The 23,573-nt window shown below is 43.7% G+C and overlaps 1 protein-coding gene across 2 annotated transcripts in view; it reads left to right on the forward strand.

Annotated features, from left to right (window-relative positions):
• The first annotated feature begins 1,588 nt into the window (after positions 1-1,588).
• The window catches only part of LOC129713854 (protein Tob2-like), a 33,768-nt gene continuing 11,783 nt past the window's right edge, over positions 1,589-23,573 (forward strand). The window contains exon 1 of one of the 2 annotated variants that reach the window (XM_055663196.1): positions 1,589-1,721. The gene's annotated coding sequence lies outside the window, so the exon portion shown is untranslated. Of the gene's footprint in view, positions 1,722-2,018; positions 2,187-23,573 lie in introns of those variants that run through there. The other variant, XM_055663197.1, reaches the window with a different exon arrangement.

Below are 23,573 nucleotides of genomic sequence, written 5' to 3' on the forward strand. Positions count from 1 at the left end.
CTACTGTGCATCTGTAGAAGTTGGTGAGGGTTTTGGGGCACATGATGAAATGTTACGGCGTAGGCCTGAATGGCCAAATTACCTACTTCTGGCCCGGTGTGTTATTATGTGTAGGAAGAAAGTGGAGATGCTGGTTTACACCAAAGATAAATACAAAAAGCTGGAGTAACTCAGCAGGTTAGGCAGCATCTCTGGAGAGAAGGAATAGGTAACGTTTCGGGTGGAGACCCTTCGTGAAACTAGTACAATGACTAGGTCGGGAGAGGGATGGAGCAAGACGGGAATGCAAGGGTTATTTGAAGTTAGAGAAATCAATATCAGAGTGTATCTGATCAAAATCATTTTCACACAGAAGTGGTGAATCTCTGGAACTCTCTGCCACAGAGGGTAGTTGAGGCCAGTTCATTGGCTATATTTAAGAGGGAGTTAGATGTGGCCCTTGTGGCCATGGGGATCGAGGGTTTGGAGAGAAGGCAGGTACGGGATACAAGTTGGATGATCAGCCTGATCATATTGAAAATACTCCTGCACCTTAGTTTCTATGTTTCTATTTCTAATATTCATGCCAAAGACAGACACAAAATGCTGGATTAATAATAATAATAATAATAATAATAATACATTTTATTTATGGGCGCCTTTCAAGAGTCTCAAGGACACCTTACAAAAATTTAGCAAGTAGAGGAAAAACATATAAGCAGAATGAAATAAATAGTAGAGACATGACTAGTACACAAATAATTCAATTCAAAACACAATATGAGGCAATTCAAGCACGGATGAAAAGGGAGGGGGACGTGGGGCTAAGGATAGGCAGAGGTGAAGAGATTAACTCAGCGGGACAGGCGGCATCTCTGGAGAGAAGCAGTGGGTGTTGTTTCGGGTCGAGACCCTGCTTCAGACTTGGTTTCTTGCTCCTCCAAAATATTCCAAATGGAATTTAAACTGGACGTGGGTCTAAATTCATACCACCATGGTTGGGTGTGTAGGCGTGCTTTGTTCGTGATATTTATTTAGTTGTTTATCTTTTAATATTTTACCTTGTATGTATCGTTAGCTTTTAGAAATGTTTAAATGCTGCACTGACTGGCTGACATTTTAAATTTCGTGGTACATGGTTCATGTTACAATGACAATAAAGAAACTATTCTATTCTATCCTATTCTACCAGGGCTGCAAGCTGAATCTGGAATGTCCTAGGGACGTGGAAGGTGATATATAAATGCAAGGCTCCCTGTGCTGACGTGAGCGTGTGACGTCACGGACGCGTCGAGCCATTGGCCGGCGCGGCGGGCCAATGAGAGCCGAGTTGCTAGCACGCCGCTTTATTTTTAGCATCGAGGTGACGGCGGCCGCCTCGCGCCCCCGGCGTCGTGCGTGCGCCTCCTTCCGCCGGAAACAAATAGCGCGGAAGGCACACACTCGCCTTTCTGACAGAAAAATATCAAAAAACAAATGGGAAAAGTGGAATGAGGCGATGCTTTCGATTGAAGGAGACGGGGCCGGGGAGGGTTAGGGCGAGGGTGGGCTTTTTTTTGGTGGAAGTAGTTCCGGTCGGGGGCTGGTTACCAGAGGGTGGCGGTGAGCTGGTATAAGTGCGCGGGGGAGCCGGGGCTAAAGTTTGGGGCAGCGGCAGCTCGGGAGGAGAGGCGGCGGCGGAGGCGGCGGACCCGGACCTCTACCCGGACCGACCCGAGGCCAGCCCGCTCCCAGCACCACAAGTAAGCCTTTCTCCACTTCAATACACCAACCAATTCAAACCCCACATCTCCATATAGTAATTAATGTTATTACTATATCTCTATATTATCATAATCCCCAAAACAGGGTTCAATCCCCCCTCTCCCCTCCATTAATCCCCCCTCTCCCCTCCATTAATCCCCCCTCTCCCCTCCATTAATCCCCCCTCTCCCCTCCATTAATCCCCCCTCTCCCCTCCATTAATCCCCCCCTCTCCCCTCCATTAATCACTTTCCATTACTCCGCCAGCCAGCTTAATGTCCTGGTTTAATGTGTCCATGTTTTTTAAAAAAAAACAGCAGGCCTTGTATTTTTTTTTGCTGTTATTGATAACCTGAGGGGATATTTCGATCCAAAATTGTAGTTTATTCCCCCTCTGCTTCATCGTGAACTCCATTTTCCATCCATAGATTTACATGATAAGCTCATAGACCCGGATTTCTGAGGTACGTTTGTGTCTATTGATGATTTAAAAAAAAAAAAAATCGGTATGTTTCTACCGATTTCTGTGAGGGTGTCCATGAAATAACATATTGTACTTATTTTCTCTTCTTTTTAAGCCTGCAGACAGTCGGTTGTTGACGTGTTCACTCACTAATTTCACTGCCAAGTCGAGATGTCGATTTTCTTTTACAGATCATGGATAAAAAAGCTCATCCATCGGGGATCTCGCGTGTTTTATTTATCAAAATAAAGGGAGCAGTGGTGATGATTTAACATATCTCATCTAACTGCGTGGACTTTTTTTTCCTCCTAATACGATGCACTGCCCGTCCTGCATGAAGATCAGGTTTAGGGATTTGTGGAAGGTTAAAGTCCTTGGGCTGGAACCTCTTAAGTTGAGCCATTTTCCCCTCTTTTAGTGATTGTACCATTTTTATTACAATAATAACCTCTGGATTTGTAAAAGTAAGAATAAATGTTCTCAAGTGAGAGACGCTTCAAGGTTTTTATTTGCCCCCCTTCAGTCAGGTTTGGTTTTATTGGAATTTGTTTTTAAAAAAAGAGGGGGATGGGCTCAGGGACATTTAATATTGAGCAAGAGAGGGAGGAGGGAGCGCGATTGCGCCTGCGCTGCGGGCTTTCCAGCCCCTCGGTGCGCATGTTCGCAGCGCCTGGTGCACTCTGGGAACTGTAGTCCGACGTGCCGGTGGCTCCAGCGTCAGCGCAGTGGCAGGAACTACAGATCCGATGTTGCAGCGCGACTCAGCCAGCAACCTTGCAGTGTTGTCCCAAGCCTGTAGGGCTCCTTCATTTGGCTTGCTTGGCTATTTAGTATTTCAAAGTGACGCCCAGCACAGCTGGATTACGAAATGTTTATGTTGTCCAAAACAAAAGTGCTAGAAAAATGGGGTCAACGTTGGTTGTCATTTGCATCGAATGTCTGCATTACCCTATTATCTATGCGGTTGCTTTGTGGGTGCTTATATTTTCTTTCTAGCGGGGTGAAATAAATGAGCAATTATTATTCTAGGTGAATCTGTTCCAAGTTTACCTGCAAGAGAAATCGTCATCAAACTGCAGATGGTTGTAAATTTTGTGCTAGGAATAAACCCTGCCGTTTCGGATTTCAGAAACCGGCACATCTTCAGGCTTTTGCATTCGGTGATGATAAAGTGCTGCATTGCTCTTTATTTCTGCAGCTATTTGGGGAAAAAAAAATTGTCACTGCCATTTCATTTGTATCATAACCTGAACATCCAGAGTTTCAAAACCTTTACCTTTCACTTTTTTTTCTCTCCCATCTTGCCTCTTTCACCAGAGACTTTGGTCATCTCGCCTGGTACATTTTAATGTGCTTTGGTGTTAATGCCTTGGGATAGTTGTCTATGCTCAGTTCAAATAGTTCTTTCTTACCATTGCATGTTTTCTTGCACTGTTGTGAGAAACTGATCTCTCCATTGGATCACAAGATAAATTTTGAATGTGGACGGTTTTTTTTCGTCGCTTCTTAATTAACCCATCCAAAAGTGCCTCATTGTTTCAATAAATTGCTTAGTGCAGAAACATGGCAGGTGACATTTGATGTAAAGTGTGAAGCTGTACATTTTGGTAGAAAAATAGAGGAGATTAACAATATAAATTGAAGGGCAAGCAGGAGTGGGGATCTGATGATTCATGTCCACATACTGCTGTCTTACAACAGGGCTGTTTTATTCCCCCCAAAATCAAACGGCATTGTTGACTTTTTTTAAATGCATTACTTGCCAAGCTACATAAATGATGCTGGTAGTTCATAAACGAGTGATTGGAGGATTCTGAACTATTTTAGAAAGACCATGGAGGTTGCGAAGAGTATTTATGAGCATGGTTTATGAGGGCTTGAATAATATCTTAACACCAGGATAATGATTTATACATACATATTTCAATTGTGTGAACAGGCACCTTTTTCAATGAATTTGGCTAAAAGGGTTATAACTTAAATTTGCTGACACAAACTAAATATTGGAATCTTGAGTGAAAAATAAAAGGCTGGAGCAATGGGTCTGGCAGCATCTGTGGGGAAATAGATAAATTACTTTTTGGGTCAGGACACTTCAGGCTTCAGATACTGTTGTGATCCATTGATTTCCTCCAAATTTTGAAATTCTGACTGAGAAGAAATGGTTTCCACTGGCAGAAGGTTTAATAACCAGGGTAACCAATATTAGAAAGAAGGTGGAGCCATTAAATGCAGAAATCTGAAATACACCCCCTGAAAGGAGGTGGGTGAAGAATAGTGAGTGGGAGGTGGTCACGTTATAAACCTCCCTTTACCAAATTCAGAATCAGTCGCACCCATTTCACATAAATATAAAGGGAAAAAATAATGGCAAGGCAATGGGAAATAATAGGGGAAAATGTCATCTCTTGCAAAGAGACAACACAGATGCAATGGACTTAATGTCCTCCTGATTGCATTTTGGTTCTCTTTCCCAATGTCTTTTCCATATGTCGATTGTGGTGGGCGAAGAATTTTGAGTGGGACAGAGAGACATGAGTTAGGGCATTGTCCTTCATGCTAGCATGTTTAAGGCCTCCTTGTGACCAGTGGATTGAAACTTGGCGTATTGTTCATTCTCCCACTGCTGATATAATCTGCTTTGAACAAAAGAAAAGCCAACATTGGAAAAAAAATCAATCTTGGGGCAAGAGAAATGTTTTGCTCTCTTTTGATTTGAGTTAAAGGTCCAGTTCATTGTAACATGATGCAGAGTGACGCATCGTGATGTGCCTCAATTAAATAAAAGCAGCCTATTTCATTCCGTTCACAAGAGTTCAGGGTAGACCCTCTTTGAGATTGGCAAGTTTTACCTATTTAGGGCTGGGGCTAAGATTGTTCCTGGAATGATCTAATCTGAGATGCAGGAAATCGGCCCTCCCTCTCTCCAGTGACAATTGGGGTGAATTCAAGCCATGGATGGAATGCTGAATAAGGGCGGCACAGTGGAGTTGCTGCTTTACAGCGCCAGAAACCTGGGTTTGATCCTGACTACGGGCGCTGTCTGTACAGAGCTGTGTATTCGCCCTGTAACCGCCTGGCTTTATTTTCTCTGGGTGCTTAAGTTTCCTTCCACTGTCCAAGGACGTACAGGTCTGTAGGTTAATTAATTTCAGTAAAAATGTAAATTGACCCTAATTTGTTGGATTGTGCTAGTGTAAGGGATGATCGCTGGTGAGCATGGACTCGGTGGGCCACAGGGCCTGTTTCCGTGCTGTATCTCTAAACTAACCTATCTTAACGTTTGGGAGTGCAGTTCTGCTTGCAGCCTTAATTTCTCAATGTATAAAAGCAAAGTGCACTTTCATTCTAAGCTGCTTCCCTTCCTTACCCAATGGTATTTTTTGAGCAGAAATATTTATGACAAGTGGAACTTTAACTAGGGTGGCTAGGCAGTAAGTGTTGGTAAACTGATAGAGGGCATTGCAGTAGAAACTGATCCTGCCCTTATCTATTGTCCTTTTCAGCAGAAAATGCTCGAAGCTTATCGGGGACAGAACTTTCTCCCCAGCCTGGCCAACAATAGTGTCCCCACTATTATCACAGATGAGATCAACTTTGAACAAAGACCGAGATCAGTCCTGCCAACTGTCTGGCCTCTATGGTGCAGCATTGCACGGGGTATTGCCTTTGCTCCAATTCATACTGCAGCCTTGACATTTTCAGAGATTATTTCCCAGTTCTGCGAAATTGATTTTTGGAGATTTTCATTTCCTTAGATCCATCACCTGTCAACCTAGCATGTTGACAAACATGCTAATCAAGTTCCTAGTGCTTCATATGTTAGATGAAAGTTGGTGTACAGGTTTACAAACTGCTTTTCCCCACTCCATAGCTGTAAAGTCTGTAGCACTGCTGCCAATTATGTTGCTCGCCTGTTGCTAGTACTTCACCCAGCATCTTCTCACTATTCTATTTCTTAAGGGCTACATTGGCTTCATCTTGCAAGTATCTGTTAAGACCCCATGTGGTCACGGATTCTGCATTTTAACTGCTCTGAGTAAAGTAGTTTCTCGTGCGTGTCTGACTTAATTTACTGGTGACTATTTTGTATTTGTGGATCAAGCTTTGGACTCTTGAAGTAGGAAACTCTTTGCTGAAGCAAGGTATATTTTTAATCTTGCTCATGGATGTGCGGTTGTATGATTGAACAGGGTACATCTTAATGTTCAAGTTCAAGTGAGTTTATTGTCATGTGTCCCTGATAGGACAATGAAATTCTTGCTTTGCTTCAGCACACAGAACATTGTAGGCTTTGACTACAAAACAGATCAGTGTGTCCATATACCATTATATAAATATATACACACATGAATAAATAAACTGATCAAGTGCAAATAACAGATAATGGGTTATTAATAATCAGAGTTTTGTCCGAGCCAGGTTTAATAGCCTGATGGCTGTGGGGAAGTAGCTATTCCTGAACCTGGTTGTTGCAGTCTTCAGGCTGGTATCTTATTGGCACCATTGGTGAAACCTCAAGAGGAATGACTGCTGTTCTATGATCCAGCCAGATGGCATTCCACACTACTCTCTTGACCTCTATATCTCTTGTCAAGTGCTCTATTTTAGGCATAGGTCATGCATGCTGTCTAATTTACTTCTGTAGCTGAAATGAAGTAATGTGGTTTGAGGAAGCACTCCTGGACCTTTCTCGTCGATGACCTAGGTCGTGTTTGGATAGTCTGTTAATGGTGAATGGAAAATGGCAGGTACGACAGCAAAAAAACTCTGGAAAAACAGTTGTTACTGCTCATTTTGTAGGTGCTTTGTGCTTAACAGTGTGTGTAAGTGGAACACAATTGGAAGTAAATTCTAGGTGGTGATGATTCTTGCAGCGTATACTTTACTCAGCAGGTGTAATTGTGTAATTAAAACAATATGTCGAACAAGTAAAATACTACAGGAAGAGTTTGCTCGTGAAACTGGCTACATTTACATAGGCTGTTTTTGCATCCTATGCTGGAAATGTATCCAGACTTTGTTGATGCTCATCTATATATAATTTTTCACACCTTTTGCTTAAAGTGAGGCAAGAGGCAATTTTATTTTGAGGGATGAAAATTGAACTGGGGTGGTGGAAATTGGTAAGGAATGAAACCAGGACATTTGCTGTGGGGTGCGATGAATCTGATTTGAACAATAATTGATAACTGGTAAGAATGAAATTTATAAGCATGTAAAAAGCAAATTGGTTTCCGTTGAGCTGTTTCCTCTCGGGGATCTCGGTCTTTGTTCTATAGTCAAGGGATATGGGGAGAAGGCAGGCACGGGTTATTGATAGGAGACGATCAGCCATGATCACAATGACCCTCGAAGGGCCGAATGGTCTCCTCCACCTATTTTCTATGTTTCTATGATAGGAGCATACATGGATTGAGTTGTCAAACGCCAGTGTATTCAGTTGAGGAACATTATAGACAAGCTTGTTTGTTTATCATCTACGAACCCCACAACTGAACACTAACTTAAAAGTCACTGGAGTGCAATTAGATGTGTAAGAACGAACTGTAGATGCTGGTTTACACCGAAGATAGGCACAAAATGCTGGGGTAACTCAGCAGGTCAGGCCACGTCTCTGGAGAAAAGTAAAAGGGTGATGTTTCGGGTCAAAACTGAGCTGTAATAGCTGTATTGTTCCCTCTTGTAGCCATGAACTAAACCTTGCAGCATTGAAGGAGACAATTCACAGTTGGCATTTTGGAAGAGAAAATCTTTCTTCCCAAACCCTGGCCTTTTCCCATTGTGAGGTATGTGGGGAGGGGAAGAACGCTGACATTTTTCATGCAATTTTTTTTTTCCTTCAATTTCCTTCTCGCCTCTGACCTTGTCAACCGCCTTGAATCCACGTCCCCTAATAACTGACCAGTTGGCAGTATTGGTCAGAACCCTGTGTATCTGTAGCTGCAGTGAAGTAATCGCTGAGGCCAATTGTAGTGCTTGCATTGAGATTGGCCCGCTCTGCTCTAAACCGGGGATCGTGGTACTGTTTAACGCCGTTACAATACAAAACACTCTTTAACTTCCTGACGCTATATTTTTTCTGGTAGAACCTTCATTAATGACATTGTTAATCCACTCGTGACTGGCGTCACAGCCAGAACTCTGGCAGCCGGTGTGTATTCAGATGCTAGCTGGCACAGAAAGGTCTTGATGTGGAATAAAACAGACCACTGAAATTGTAATTGCACTTTGTAAGCTGATAACTCAGTAATTGTAGTGTTTGAACAATGGGTATAAACTGACCTAGCAGTGCTCTTGTGATATGTAGCTAAATCCCTTAGTCAGATTATGGCCTCTAATTCCTGCAGGTAACCATTCCACATATAAACAACCCAAACCCTATAATTGCTTCCTGCTGTACATCATATTTTTTAGGTGAGCAGTTATAATTTGTGAGTGTATTTGCTTTTCACACCGCAGTATTGTGTGTTCGATGAATAATCAGCATTTTGCTGTCGCGATCATCCCTTCCATTGATACAAAATGGTGTATTGTCAACGCTGCAGTGGCTATTCAATAGCAACAAGATTATTAATGACCTGGTGCTTAATGGGTATGCATTTTTCATAGCCAAACTTGTATCTAAGATTCTTTTCAAATGGGAATATGGATGGCGTTGGCAAATATGCCCATGAAAATATTCTAACTGTTCAATTTGCAATGTGAACTTATCTCGGGTAATATTACCTGAGTAAATACAGTCTTTGAGGGAATCCTTCACTTTAATTTTTCTTCATAACATGTCAATATACCATTTAACTAACTGATTGCAGGATGCATGCACTGACAGATTGTTTTTGACCAACTCAAATGTGTATGTTTGGAAATTATTGGAGACATAAACCTGTACATTTTGTTTGATTTCTAAAGTTCTTGACTTCACAAAACAAAATCCTGATCTACCTGGATTAGAGTTTTTTTTTAAATCAACAAAAACATTGAGCAGAGGTCATCATCTTCCCTGTTGGTATTTTCTACTGTTTTGTTAAACAGGGGGGGGATGGATAGAGAACATTGATAATTAATGCATGATTTTTGGAAAAATTACTTCTCTTTTAACACTCCTCTCTATGCTGGCAACTTCCAATACTTTTTCCTGTGTTTGTACTATTCTGGGGCATGGCATTTTGGGGGTAAGCAGCCCATCAACCAGAGGCCTTCCGGCCCTGATAAATTATTTGCTGTTTAATGTTTCAATGAATATTGTAGTCCTGTCTAGATTCCCAGGCAATTCCACCCTATATAATCTTGCCCCAAGGCATTACTGACCTTAAGGGCTTGATGGTCGTCCTGACACCATGATGCAAGGTGGGTTCCTGATCTCTCGTCTGTTCTTCATCTCATTGTTATGGTTGATCTGGCTGACAACAGTGGTATCATTGATAAACAAAGATCGAGTTGGTGTCACAGTCACAACTGTAAGGAAGTAGAGTAAAGGAATGAAGTTTCTGCACTGGATTGAACCAGGAATTAATCGTGTTTGGTACTCTGGATGATTGGGGAGTGATAATATTGGATCAATTCCTGCTAATTGGTTTTCAGATCTTACTGGTAGAAGTTTCATGTATATTTGCATGTTTAGGACTTGGATTGTGATTTGGGTTAGTTTGTCATATACACCAGGGTACAATTAATTTCCTTGTTTACCTGAAACTTAGTGAGCAGCACATGTACAGTGATGATATATGCAACAATAAAAACAATGACTAGCAATAAACAGTAGAATAGATCAAGCTTGTAGGTCAAAATCTGATTTCGTCCAAAAAATATTGGTGTAATAATGAACAACCAAATGAGGTAAAATTGAGAGTGTGTGGTCCTGAGAAGTGTGGGCAGGTGCTATAGACCTGCACGGGAAGGTAGACGCTCCCGCCCCCATGAGTCTCGGGCAGATGGGGCTCGTCAGCCTGGGAAGGCAGTCCATCCAGGAGAGGGAAAACTCTGATTTAAAACCTCCACTGCCTTGTGGCCATATCCAGTCATGGAAAAGGCTCCAGGAGTAAACCTCAAGAAAATCCGGAGTCGGAGCCCCCAAGGCAGTTTGTCGTTGTCTACAACCTCGCTCTGGCAGCTCCTGCGATGGCGCTGGTGCTAAATTGCAACGGCCCTGCTGTTCCTTTGGATCAATCGGTGACATGGAGAGGGGGGACGTGCTGCATGGGCAACAGCCTGTCCTCCATATGACATCGCCCAGGCTTGAACCCGAACCAACAACTAGGATGCATCACCCATGGTCAGTCATGACCGAGAGGGGCCAACGGTCCTGAAAAGTGGTGTGAAACCGGTGATTAGTTCAGGAGTCTGAGAGCAGTTAAATCTGGACATCGTATCTTTCAAGCTTCTGTATCTCCTCTGAGGAGATAGAAGAGAGAATAAGGGTAGCAGGCATCCTTGATGATTCTTCTGGCCTTCCTGATGCAATGCACCATGAAGCAGGACTGGATTGAACTTAGTGATGAGCTTGTGATAGACTGTACTTTGTTCACATTCTAGAAGTTCAGGTTGTCAAGAGAAGAGCTGTTGCCATACCTGGCTGAGATGCATCTCATCAGAGAATTTTCTTTAGCCTCTGGCAACCTCTGTAAAGATCTGAGAGAAGCCGTGTGGATGTGCCGAATCTTAATTGCTTTAAAAGTAAATGTGCTGATGCGCTATTTAGATCACCACATCAGTGTGAAAGGACCAGGTTAGATTGCTGGTAATATGGATGCCTCAGAATTTGATGCTGGGTCAACCTACAGCTGTTCCATTGATAAGGATAGGGTTGTGTTGGCCTCCATGCTTGAAGTCGACAACCAACCCCTTTGTGTTACTGACTTTAAGGGTTTGATGGTTGTCCGGTCATCATGATGCAAGGTTCTTGATCTCTCGCCCATTCTTCATCTCATTGTTATGGTTGATCTGGCTGACAACAGTGGTATCATCGGTAAACAAAAATTGAGTTGGTGTTACAGTCACAAGTGTAAGGAAATAAAGTAAAGGAATGAGCGCACAACCCAGCGTTGAGGGTCAGGGTGGAGGAATTATCAAGTCTAAATGACTGGTCTGCCAGTCAAGATGTCCAACATTGGTTTAAATGGGGGCCCAAGGCCAAGATCTATAAGTTTGGGGATGAGTGTATTTGTTATAATGGTGTTGCAGGCTGAGCTGAGTAATGAATAGCATCCTAACACGTGTTCTTATTGTCGAGGTGAATTTACTGCTGAATTTAGCACAAGAGATGGTGTCCTCCACAGACCTATTTTTTCCAATTCCAACGGATCTCGATTGTATGGAGAACAGTTGCAGATGTAGGCCATTGCCAATCTTTCCAAGGACTTCAGAATAGTTGATGTTAGAACTACTGGGAAGTAGCCATTGAGATGGATGGCTTTATTGTTCTTGGGGAATGGAATGAAGAAGGCTCCCTTGAAGCAGTTGGGACAGTAGACTGTCATGGAAGCTTGAAGATGCCGGCAAAATCTGTGGCCAGTTGATTGGCACAGCATTTCAGAACCCATCAAGGGACTCCATCCGGACTGGCTGCGTTCAATAACTTACCCTTGTGAAAACCTACCTGCCACTAAGATGTACGGGGCAGGGCTATCGGGAGATGGAAGGATACACCCTAGGTGGAACTTTGCTTGTTCAAAATGGTCGTAAATGGCATTGAGCTCATTCAGTAGCATTGCATAATTGCCAGTGCTATCCAGATTTTGAGGTATTTGGCTCCCACCACAGTCTCGGCGCATCTGCTTGATTGAATTTGGTTGTTTGGACCATTTATTGGCATCCCTGTTTTTCATGCAGATATTATATTTGGCCGCAGGGTACAGTGCAGGATCAGCCTTCTTGAAACCTCCGATCTGACTTTAGCACAGCCTACATTGTTCAACCACCAGGCCATGCTAAAATCAGATCCGAGGTCTGAGGTAAAGGAATGAAAGACTTAGTTTTAGTTTTACAAGCACAGATTGGAAACATGCCCTTGGCCCCACTGTGAGTCCATGCTAACAATCGATCACCCATTCCCACTGTCTCATCCACTCCCTACATGTTGGGTGGAATTTACAGAAGTCAATTCCCAACAAATCTGTATGTCTTCCCTGAGATGTGACAGGAAACCAGAACACCTGGAAGAAACCTGTGCAGTCATGGAGAACTACTTCACACAGTATCAAGATTGAACCTGGGTGTCTAACACTGTGCTTCTGTCTGCCCTAACAGTGGTGACAGCAGTGGGGTTTGAATTCATGTCCCCTGAACATGCTGGAGCCTTAATCTGGCACTTTAGACAGCTTTCATACTTGGATTCCATTTCGATTCTCTCAGGCCATGGCCCTTCTGGCTGTCTCTCTTGCTATGTAAACTAGTAAAGCCTGTTCCCTGGTTAATGACTAAGCAGGTGACAAGCCAGGTTATGGATGGTGCATGGACACCCATCAATAATTACTACAGGACTCCCTGCCAATGGTCATTCATGCCAGATAGAGAGCATGAGTGCCCATAAAGTGACATGGAAGAAAGCAAGTTGATTAATCTTGCATTGGGTGAGTCAAAGGTTAGGTTAACTTTGCTAGTCAAGTGCAGGGCAGAATGGAGAAAGGGTTGCTGTTCAAGAAGTAACTGCAGATGCTGGAAAATGGAAGGTAGACAAAAGTGCTGGAGAAACTCAGTGGGTGCGGCAGCATCTATGGAGCGAAGGAAATAGGCAACGTTTCGGGCCGAAACCCTTCTTCAGAAGGGTTGTTGCTCCCCAATGATCAGGATGGACAAGGGACTGATTGGAATTACAAGTATAAAGTCAGGGGAATGAGGGGATAGTGAACAGTAATCCACAGTCTGGAACTATAGTGGGAATACAACACTGTAGATGAAGGGAAATGACTGGGCTGCGATGGATAAAATCAATCCAGGGACTTTTCTGTTTCTGAATAGAGGATTAGTGCAAGTAGCACAGTCTAATTACATGGATTCATGGTCTACCAGTACTGATCATAGAATTTGAGAGTGAGAGCTTTAAAGATTGTTCGGTGATTGTCAAATACGTAGCCAGTTGGAGTTGCTTGCCTGGTAATTACCGACATTGATGCTGACATTGGCCTATGGAATTTTTACTTGTGTGAACGCATGAAGGATTTACTAACACACAGGGAATCTGGTTCCATAGGCCACTAAACACTGGAATTTAACGAGTGGGGAATTTTGTGAAGCGGAGGTAGTCTGTTATGAAAACAAATCTGGGTTGATTTAGAAGCACAAGTGGTTGCAACCCATAAATGTTCCAGCAATTTAAGCAATAACCAGCCTTGCATCAAATACAGCAGGGAAACGGGCCCTTTAGCCCAGCAAGTCCACACTGACCATCAATCACCCGTTCAGAGGTAGACAAAAATGCTGGAGAAACTCAGCGGGTGAGGCAGCATCTATGGAGCGAAGGAAATAGGTGAAGTTCACACAAGTTCTACTCAATCCCATTTTCAGATCCACTCTCTACACATTAGGAGCCATTTTAAAGGCCAATGAACCTACAAACCTGCATCTTGTGGGATGTGGGAGGAAACCAGAGCACCTGGAGAAAATCCACCTGTCACATGGAGGACGTGCAAACTCCTCACACACAGCACCCAGGGTCAGGATTGAACCGGGGTCATCGGCTTTACCAGGTGCGCCACTGTACTGCCCCGTGGTGGAAAGCATTACTTTTTGTTCTATCATTGGGTGGTTCACCCAGAGCAAAAATCTAATTGAAAATACTTATTAAAATATTAAACTATAACTAGTCAGATTGCTTATTTTAATTTTTCTATTATTACATGGAGTGTCGGATAATGTGGCTGTGGAACATGATAGGTAGCGGGGGACTCCTGTGATCCTGAGCTGTCAGAACATCAGCTTGAGAGTTGATGAGCTGGAGTACAAGCTTCAGCCACTGCAATGCATCAGAGGAGGGAAATTTACCTGCCGTCCATTTTGGATGAAGTATTGTATGTTGCGTCTGTGGACTGACAAGTGTTGTGACTGCATGTGAGGCTGCTAAGTGAATGCAGAAGGTAGGAACCTCTGAAGAAGGGTCTCGACCCGAAACATCACCCATTCCTTCTCTCCAGAGATGCTGTCTGTCCCGCTGAGTTACTCTAGCATTTTGTGTCTACCTTCGATTTAAACCAGCATCTGCAGTTCTTTCCTACACTGGGAGGAACCACAAACTTTTTGGTCAAAATGTACAAGGTTCTTGGGGATTAGAGCTACGGTTATAGGGAGAATAAAAAAACTGATCATTTTGCATTTTGGTATAGGGGTCTTTTGAAGTTTGGGCAAATGAAGTGGAAAGTAGTCGGGGGGGGGGGGGGGGGGGGGGGGGGGGGGGGGACACAAACACAAAAGTGCTGGAGTAACTCAGCGGGTCACTTGGCAGTAGTGGTTGTATAATAGTGGGTATAGGTCTATTTCCCTTCAGAAATTAACATGAATTCCAAAGGTGTATGAAGGAGCCGCAGATGCTGGTTTAAATCAAAGATAGATTCAAAATGCTGAAGTAACTCAGCTGGACAGGCAGCTCTCTGGAGAGAAGGAATGGGTGACGTTTCAAGTGGCTTCTTCAGACTTGAGTCAGGGGGAGGGGAGATACAGTGATGTCTGGATTAAAGATCTTCGGAGCTGTGGAAAAGCTTAGTGCATAGGGAAAGATGGTCATTGTGGTGAACTTCGATTAGGGCTAAGCAGGAGGTTTTGGTGAGGCAGTATGAACAGCTACAGTCCAAATAAAAAAGTTAAATTTAAAAAGTGGTCATCTTGGAGCCCAGTACCAAATTCTATTGGATTAACCAGATCGGTGTGCATGAACGGCAAGTGCCGGAGTAACGCAGCGGGTCAGACAGCATCTCTGGAGAATGCCTTTCCTACCTCCAGTTCCCATTCGCTCCTTAAAATGGCCGAAGAAGGGCTCCGACCACAAATGTCACCCATTCTTTTTTTTCCCCCATGCTGTCCAACTGGTAAGGTACTCCAACATGTTGTGTCTATCTTCAGTACAAACCAGCATCTGCAGTTCCTTCCTACACAGGTCAGACTGTGTGGCTGGCTCAAATTTGATCCTGCCACTAGTGATGAAAAAGGGGCTGGTGTGTTGTGATGCTAGAAGCTTGAATTGGATAACTAGATCTGGCTTTAAACTGAAGGTTGGGAGGGGTTGAGAGAGCATGTTGCTGACCTTCTACCGCTCGTCCATCGAGAGCCTGCTGACCTTCTACCGCTCGTCCATCGAGAGCCTGCTGACATACTGCATTACAGCATGGTATGGCAGCTGCACCATCGCAGACAGGGAGAGGCTTCAGAGGGTAACCAGGACAGCGCAGAGGATCATTGGCTGCCCTCTCCCCTCCCTGATGGACATCTACACCTCCCGCTGCCTTAGCAGGGCAAAGAAGATCATCAAAGACAGCTCCCATCCTACGTTTGGACTGTTCGACCTGCTGCCCTCTGGAAGGCGCTATAGGTGCATCAAATCCAGGACAAACAGACTCGGGAATAGTTGCTTTCCGAGAATTATATCTACTATAAATTCAAATTCACACATGCACTGACTACACCGCCCAACACGGACTTCCATCTGTATATATGTATATATGTATGTAGCGCCGCAGAATTTGTGCACCTATTCCCCCCCCCCCCCCCCCTCCCTTCTGTTTTTTGTTTTTTTTTTCTGTTTCTTGTTTTTTGTGCTAAATTGTATGTATGCACTGAGTACGAGCAGCTTTCAGTTTCACTGTACATGTATAGTGACAATAAATGGCATATCTATCTATATCTATGTTCACACGAGAGAATAATTAGGACAAAGAAAATGATGCCGGGTAGCGAAATGGGCTTCGATAACCAGAGTGTAGCAGGAGGGCACGTTGTGTACAAACTTATGTGCACCTGCAATTATTGTCAGAGAACGGGAATATGGAGAAAAATATAACTGTAAAAGCTCTTGATCAAAATGCACACTGCTTTTGTAATAAGTTAGATGAATTGATGGCACTAATGGAAGTAATAAAATGGTTTCGTAGAGATGTCACTGAGAGGTAGCCAGACCAAGGGGACTGAATATTTTGGTTTGCTTTGACATTTTCGGGAGAGGTGTGATGGCTGTATTCAGAGGATGAGGTCAGTACTGTAATGTGAAACTATTTTTGACTCGGAAGATCAAGATTTAGAATAATTGAGCGGAGATGAGAAATTTAAAATAGTCACTTGTAGGAGCAGTCCACAGACAGCAGTCGCAATGTAAGATGCAGCGTAAATGAAGAAATTTCACATTGAATAAATTGTCAAAAGTAGCTTTAAGGATGAGGTCGGTGTTTCAGGTTGAGTTTTTTTTGTTTTTTTTTTAGGAAAATTGAATTAACCAGGAAATTGACTTATTAGCTGTTTGTGAACTGAAAATGAACAGGATTAATTAATGGTGTCATAAGATTATTCTGGTTGGGATGAGGAAAGTGTTAGCAGAATTTGCAGTATGTTTGAATGAGTTGGAAGAACAATATTCCCCCCCCTGTTCTGTGTGCCCCACGTACACTCGCACCTATTTTCCCCCTCTCCCATCCCTTCCATCTATATCCTTTCCTCTAGCTTCACAATTTGTACCTCTTCTATCCTTATATCTATTGTCTTTTCATCTCTAGTCTTCGTGCAACCAAATGCCAATTAAAAGCCCCCTTTCCCCTATCACTCGCCAGGTTTTATCCCACCCCTTCTCACTTCCACTTTCTTCACCCCCCCCCCCCCCCCCCCCCCCCCCCCCCATCAGTCTGAAGGGTCCAGACACAAACATTGCCCAGCCATGTTCTTCTGAGATGCTGCCCGACCCACTGAGTTACTCAAGAACATTTTGTATTATTTTGCCTTGATCATAAAAGCACTTACTAAGATTTGAAGGCAGAGTTAGCTGAAGTGTTTTGGGGGAAAACACATTACAAAGCAAGAAGGGTCTCGACCCAAAACGTCACCCATTTCTTCTATTCAGCGATGCTGCCTGATCTGAGTTACTCCAGCGATTTGTGTCTACCTTCGATTGAAACCAGCAACTGCAGTTCTTTCTTACACACCCGTTCCTTCTCTCAAGACATGCTGCCTGATCCGCTGAGTTACTCTTGCATTTTGTGTCTATCTTTGGTGTAAATCAGCATCAGCTGTTCCTTCCTGCACATTTCACAGGAGCTAGTGGTGAGTTTCATGTCAAGCGATACAAAGGTTCTACCAGGGTCATTTAGCGACTTGAGGATATGATGAGCAGGGTGCATATAGGGGCACCAGTAGATGCATCTCCAGAGATGCTGCCTTATCTGCTTAGTTACTCCAGCATTTGTGTGTGGTTTTGCAAAAGGCAACTCCAAATATTACTGGACAGACTAATGGATTATGAAGTTGGGGCGGGTGTATTCCCATGGATGTTACTGGACATATTCCCATGGATATTACTAACGGATCATGATGTTTGAGCAGATGTATTTTCCATGGATAAAGAGTTTGCTTACTAGCAAGAAAACAGGTCGGAGTGGATGGGTCACATTCGGGTTTACATATTATAATGGTAGGAAGCCTCTGGGTTGATTGCTAAGGCTTCTATCTATTTCATGTAAATATAAGTGCCTTGGCCTAAGCCATTGTTATCAAGTTTGCTGACAAAACAAAGATAATGGGAGAAACAGGAGATGAGGCAGGTGCAGTCTTTACAGAATGGGCAAACATTTTGCCCAGAGCATGTGGCATTATCTGTTTGGTAGGAAGAATAGGAAAGCAGAATATTATTTAAAAGATGAGACATGGATTGTCCTATAGAGGGATCTGGTTATCTTCAAGTGGCATGCTTGTAGAGCAGGTAACTAAGGTAAACTGAATGATGATCTTTGTACAGGAGGTAATTTATAAAAATGGGGAAAGTTTGTTAAACAAATGAGATTACTCCTTGTGTGTTGCATATTTTTTGTCTCCTTGTTTAAGGATAGGCACATTGACATCAGAGGCAATTAAGAGAAGGTTCACTTGGTTGCATCCTGGCATGAGGGGGTTATCTTGAAGGAAAGGTTGAGCCGGTTTATCAATGCTCGTTGAATATTGCAGGAAATGGGTCAACTTGCTGTAGTGGACTGAGCAGGATAGATTCTGAGGGAATTTTCCCTTGGGTTATTTTGAGGAAACTGGAAATCTAGAAATGGGTTACCTGGTTTCTAAAGGGGGCATGTCCAATGAATACAGCAATGAGTATTATGAATCTTTGTGATTCTCTTCAGTATGCCAAGGACTATGGGCTGGGCCAACTCGTGGAATGATGTGGGATAATATTTAGTCTGGTAAAGACTAGATTTGTGAAGCCAAGATGAATGTGTCTAAGTAACATGAAGACGGATCCCAATCTGAAGAAGGATCCTGACCCGAAATGTCACCGGGCCATGTTCTCCATACATGCTGCCTGACCCGCTGAGTTACTCTGGAACATTTGTCCTGACCGGTTTGTTTGTTGGACTTTGGATTAGTTGTCTGTTATCCTTGGGTGCCTTCCAATGTTGAAGACGCACATTAACGTGGCTTTTGGAAACGTAAACTGTTACACTTGTACATGGGGATTTGTGGTCATGCACATTTTCAAAGACTTTGCTGCCTGGGCTAATAAGAGATCAACTTCAACGTGGATTTCTGTGAAAGGGGCAAGGATGTTATGCAATCTCTTTGCAGGTGATCTGTGATGTGCTATGTTTAGACTAGCTGAGCTCAAGGTTAAGTGGCGTAACGGCAATGCGTTGCTGAAAAGATTGAAAACGATTTAGTTTATGAACAAAGTCATGCTTGGTTTAAGGAACGGGAACTTGACAAGGGACTTGGGAGTGCTGGTGCAGGACTCCCAAAAAGTTAATTTGCGAGTCGAATCGGTAGCAAGGAAGGCAAATTCAATGCTAGCATTTATATCAAGAGGACTGGAATACAAAAACAGAGATGTAATGCTGAGGGTCTATTAGGCACTGGATTTGGAATACTGTGAGCATATTTGGGCCCCATTTTTAAGGAAGGATGTGCTGGCTCTGGAGAGGGTCCAGCGGAGGTTTACGAATGATTCCAGGAATGAGTGGGTTAGCATATGATGAGCGTTTGACTGCACTGGGCCTGTACTCTCCAGAGTTTAGATGGTTGAGGAGGGACCTCATTGAAACCTACAGAATAATGAAAGGCACAGATAGAGTGGATGTGGAAAGGATGTTTCCACTGGTGGGAGAGTCTCGGACCAGAGGTCAGAGCCTCAGAATTAAAGAGTGCTCTTTTGGAAAGGGGGTGAGGAGGAACTTCTTTAGTCAGAGGGTAGTGAATCTGTTGAATTCATTGCCACAGAGAGCTGTGGAGACCAAGTCGGTGGATATTTTTAAGGCAGAGATAGACAAATTCCTGATTAGAGCGGGTGTCATGGTTTATGGGGAGAAGGCAGGAAAATTGGATTAGGCTTCAGAGATCAGCCATGATTGAATGGCGGAGAGGACTTGATGGGCTGAATGGCCTAATTCTACTCTTATAACTGGTGAACCATAGAGGCATTGTTTTCAAATCTTTAATTCTATTACTGTGAAGATAAACCTTACCTGTTCTTATAGTTCTCGACCCAGACAAGCAAAATGGAGTTGACCATGTTGAATACCATCACAAAACGCACACCACCAGATTTAGGGACAGTTTCATCCCTGCTGTTATCAGGCTACCGAACCATCCTACCACAACCAGAGAGCAGTGCTGAACTGTTATTGTATTGTATTCAAATTTATTGTCATTGTCTCAATTTGAGACAATAAAATGAATTTCTACCTCTTTGGTGACCCTCGGACTTTGCTGGCTTTACCTTGCACTCAGCATTACTCCCATATCATTTATCAATACACTGTAAATGGCTCGACTGTTATCATGTGTTGTCTTTCTGCTGACTGGTTAGCACGCAGCAAAAGCTTTTCGCTGTACCTCTGTACACGTGGCAATAAACTGAACTGCTTTATTACAAAAGGTACACAAAAATGCTGGAGAAACTCAGCGGGTGCAGCAGCATCTATGGTGCGAAGGAAATGGGCAACGTTTCGGGACGAAACGTTGCCCATTTCCTTCGCTCCATAGATGCTGCTGCACCCGCTGAGTTTCTCCAGCATTTTTGTGTACCTTCGATTTTCCAGCATCTGCAGTTCTTTCTTAAACGCTTTATTACACAACCAACCTTATTTGTATATCTCCCCACATCTCAACTCTTCGACACGGCAAAGCATCCCAAGGCATTTCACAAGGACGTTGACAAATAAAATTTGACATCTAACTCGCGAAGGTATGGGGACTGGCGGGCTAAGATTGCGCAAAGTGGCAAGGCTTTCAGGAATGTCTTGGAGCAGTTCAATGAAGGAGTAATATTTTCTGAGCCGAGGCAATCGAAAGCACAGCCGCTTTGGTGGAATTGTTAAAATTAGGATGGCATGAAGACACATTTTGCGACGCTCGGAAGCCTGTGTGGATTGTACAGTTGAAAATGGTTATCGGAGACAAAACGTGGAAGGGATTGTAAAATGAAGTAAAGATTTTAAATTGCAGCATTACCACGTGGGGAGCCAGTGTAGGTCGGTGAGCATCTGTGTCCATTTGCTGTGCACAGGTCTAGTTTACAAAAACAGGCCCTTCGGCCCACCGAGTCCATGCTGACCAGCCATCCCCACACATTAACACAAGCCTAAGGACAATTTACACTTATACCAAGTATACTATCCCAAGCCAATTAACCCACAAACCAGTACGCCCTTGGAGCGTGGGAGGAAACCGAAGATCTACAGGGGGGAAAAAACTCACGCAGTCACGGGGAGAATGTACAAACTCATTACAGACAGTAGTCTGGATCGAACCCGGGTCTCCCTAAATCTTATGCCATAGCCAGGTTCTGAAGGGAGGAGCAACCTCTAGTGCGGGAAGTGGTCCAGAAAGTAGAATTACGTACACTCAAAACAGTTGGTCATTAATTTTGGTCTTTCTCTCACTCCTGCAGTCATGATTCAAATGAAAGTTTGGTCACTGAAAGCCTTTACAAAGCATTGTGCAGACCAGTATCATCTTGGAATCCTGTACAGTATTGAGCACAGCTTCTGCACAAAGCAGTTACATGAGTTTTAAAGGATTTGGGGGTAACTCGAGTGATGTATTTCTGTATTACTGTGTGAGGGTAGGTTTAAGCTCTTGGGCATTTGCAGCAATTGAGGAGATTTTTCTCTTGTCAATCACATTAGGTGAAGTATGTTTGCTACCTTACAATTTGGATACATGGTTTCAGCATTGAGAATCTCCATTTTGCTGCAATGACCTTTCTCTGCCCCTTGGGCAAGTACACAATGTGTTTCTAATTGTGTGCTTAAATCTTTGTGCTTCATTGATGTTATAAAAAACATTTGTACATTACAAAATTTGGAAAAATTACTTTTTTTCTTATTGCAGAGAAAATGATCCCTTTTTCATGTTCATAAGTGATAGGAGCAGAATTAGGCCATTTGGCCCATCAAGTCTCCTCTGCCATTCAATCATGGCTGATCTATCTTTCCCTCTCAACTCCATTCTCCTGCTTTTGACCCATAACCCCTGATTGTCCCTGGTGTGTGTAGGATAGTGTTAGTATGCTGTGACTGCTGGGCCGAAGGGCCTGTTTCTGTGCTGTATCTCTAAACTGAACTAAATCTAACCACTGTGGGGGGGGGGGGGGGGAGGAGGAGAAGGCGAGTTGCCTCTAAGAGGTGGAAGTTAAATAGTTGTTTTTCCATGAGGATTGTTGAGCCATTTGGGAATATCATGATCGGATGGGATGTTTTGGAGCTGAGCACACTAGCCACATTTAGTGCACAGTTTTGCCAATAATGCTGAGGTCCTAGAAAAATGTTTGGTAGGATCGCCAATCTCATGTGCACAGGTTGATTGCTACATCAATACTCGCAAAAGATCATCCAGGGAGGAGATAGAAAAGCTGCATTTTGCTCTGGCAACAAACTGCTTGAAGAACTCGGCGGGTCAGACAGCATCTCGGAGACGCAGCCAAACAGCAAGAGTAGTGAGAGAGGGTCTCGGAATTAGTGTTGGAGAGAGGGGGAGGACCACTTCAACGTAGCCATACTTTGAGGATATTTTTCAGTTTGGCAGTCGAAGCCGCGAGATCACAGATGCTGGAAACTTGCGCAGAGAACAAAGTGCTGGGGAACTTCAGCAGGTCCAGCAGCATCAGTGGACGTAAAGGATGGCTGACCACTGAGTTCCTCCAGCACTTTATGTTTTGCCTTGTTTCCAGCACAAGCAGTCTCCAGGGTCTGTTTCTAGCTTTGGGTTGCACCAAAAGTATAGTTTGTGATTTCTCCTCTCCTCTCAAATCCATACTGCATTTGGTCTTATTGAAGTGCTCCGCCTGAATGTGGAGACGGCTGTACTCCACTTAAATAATAATGATCAGTGCCTGGAGTGGAGTGTCAGCTAGTGGGTTTGTTGTTTTCAAGCTAGCTGCACCAGGCAACTTCAACCTTCTTCTGTTTTGCTTGCGAACTGCTGGAAGAACTCGGAACCCACAATATCTACTCTGATCAAGAAGGCTCATCAGCGTCTCTTCTTCCTTCTTGGTGAACTTCTCTGAGGAGACTGAAGAAGGTCCATCCGTCTCCTCAGATACTCAATAGGTGGAAAAGTAAAGATAGCAAATGTTGAAAATGCTCAGCAGATCAGGTATCACCTTTGGAGAGGAGCAAAACCAGTTAATGTACAGCGAACTGCTGGAACAACTCGGACTTGTCGAGCTTTATCCTTGCCCTCTCCCACCTCCCTTCCAGCTTTTGCCCCCCCCCCACTACAAGCAGTCTTGGGTCCAAAACATTGTCTTTACTTGACCTTTTGGAAAAACTCCGTGGGTTAAGGGCCTGTCCCACTTATGCGACCTTTACAGGCGACTGCCGGCACCCGTCATAGGTCGCCGAAATTTTCAACATGTTGAAAATTCAGCGGCAACCAGAAAGATGCTACGACCATAGGCCACCTCTCACGACCGTACAGGCGACATGTGGCGAGTGACCTATCACAACCATAGGAGACCTCCCGCAACCGTGGTTGTGTGAGGTCTCCTATGGTTGTGAGAGGTCTCCAAAGAGTCCCAGCGTCTTTCTGGTCGCCGTTGAATTTTCAACATATTGACAATTTTGGCGACCTATCACGAATGCCGCCAATGGCCTGTAACGGTCGCGCAAGTGGGACCGGCCCTTTAAGCAGCATCTGTGGAGGTAAAAGGGTGGCCGACATATTCGGATCTTAACACAATTTGCATGTGCGTGTGGTAGCTAACACGGTCTGA

This window comes from Leucoraja erinacea, chromosome 37 (assembly GCF_028641065.1).
Source record: "Leucoraja erinacea ecotype New England chromosome 37, Leri_hhj_1, whole genome shotgun sequence".
In the NCBI taxonomy this organism is placed as follows: Eukaryota; Metazoa; Chordata; class Chondrichthyes; order Rajiformes; family Rajidae; genus Leucoraja; species Leucoraja erinaceus.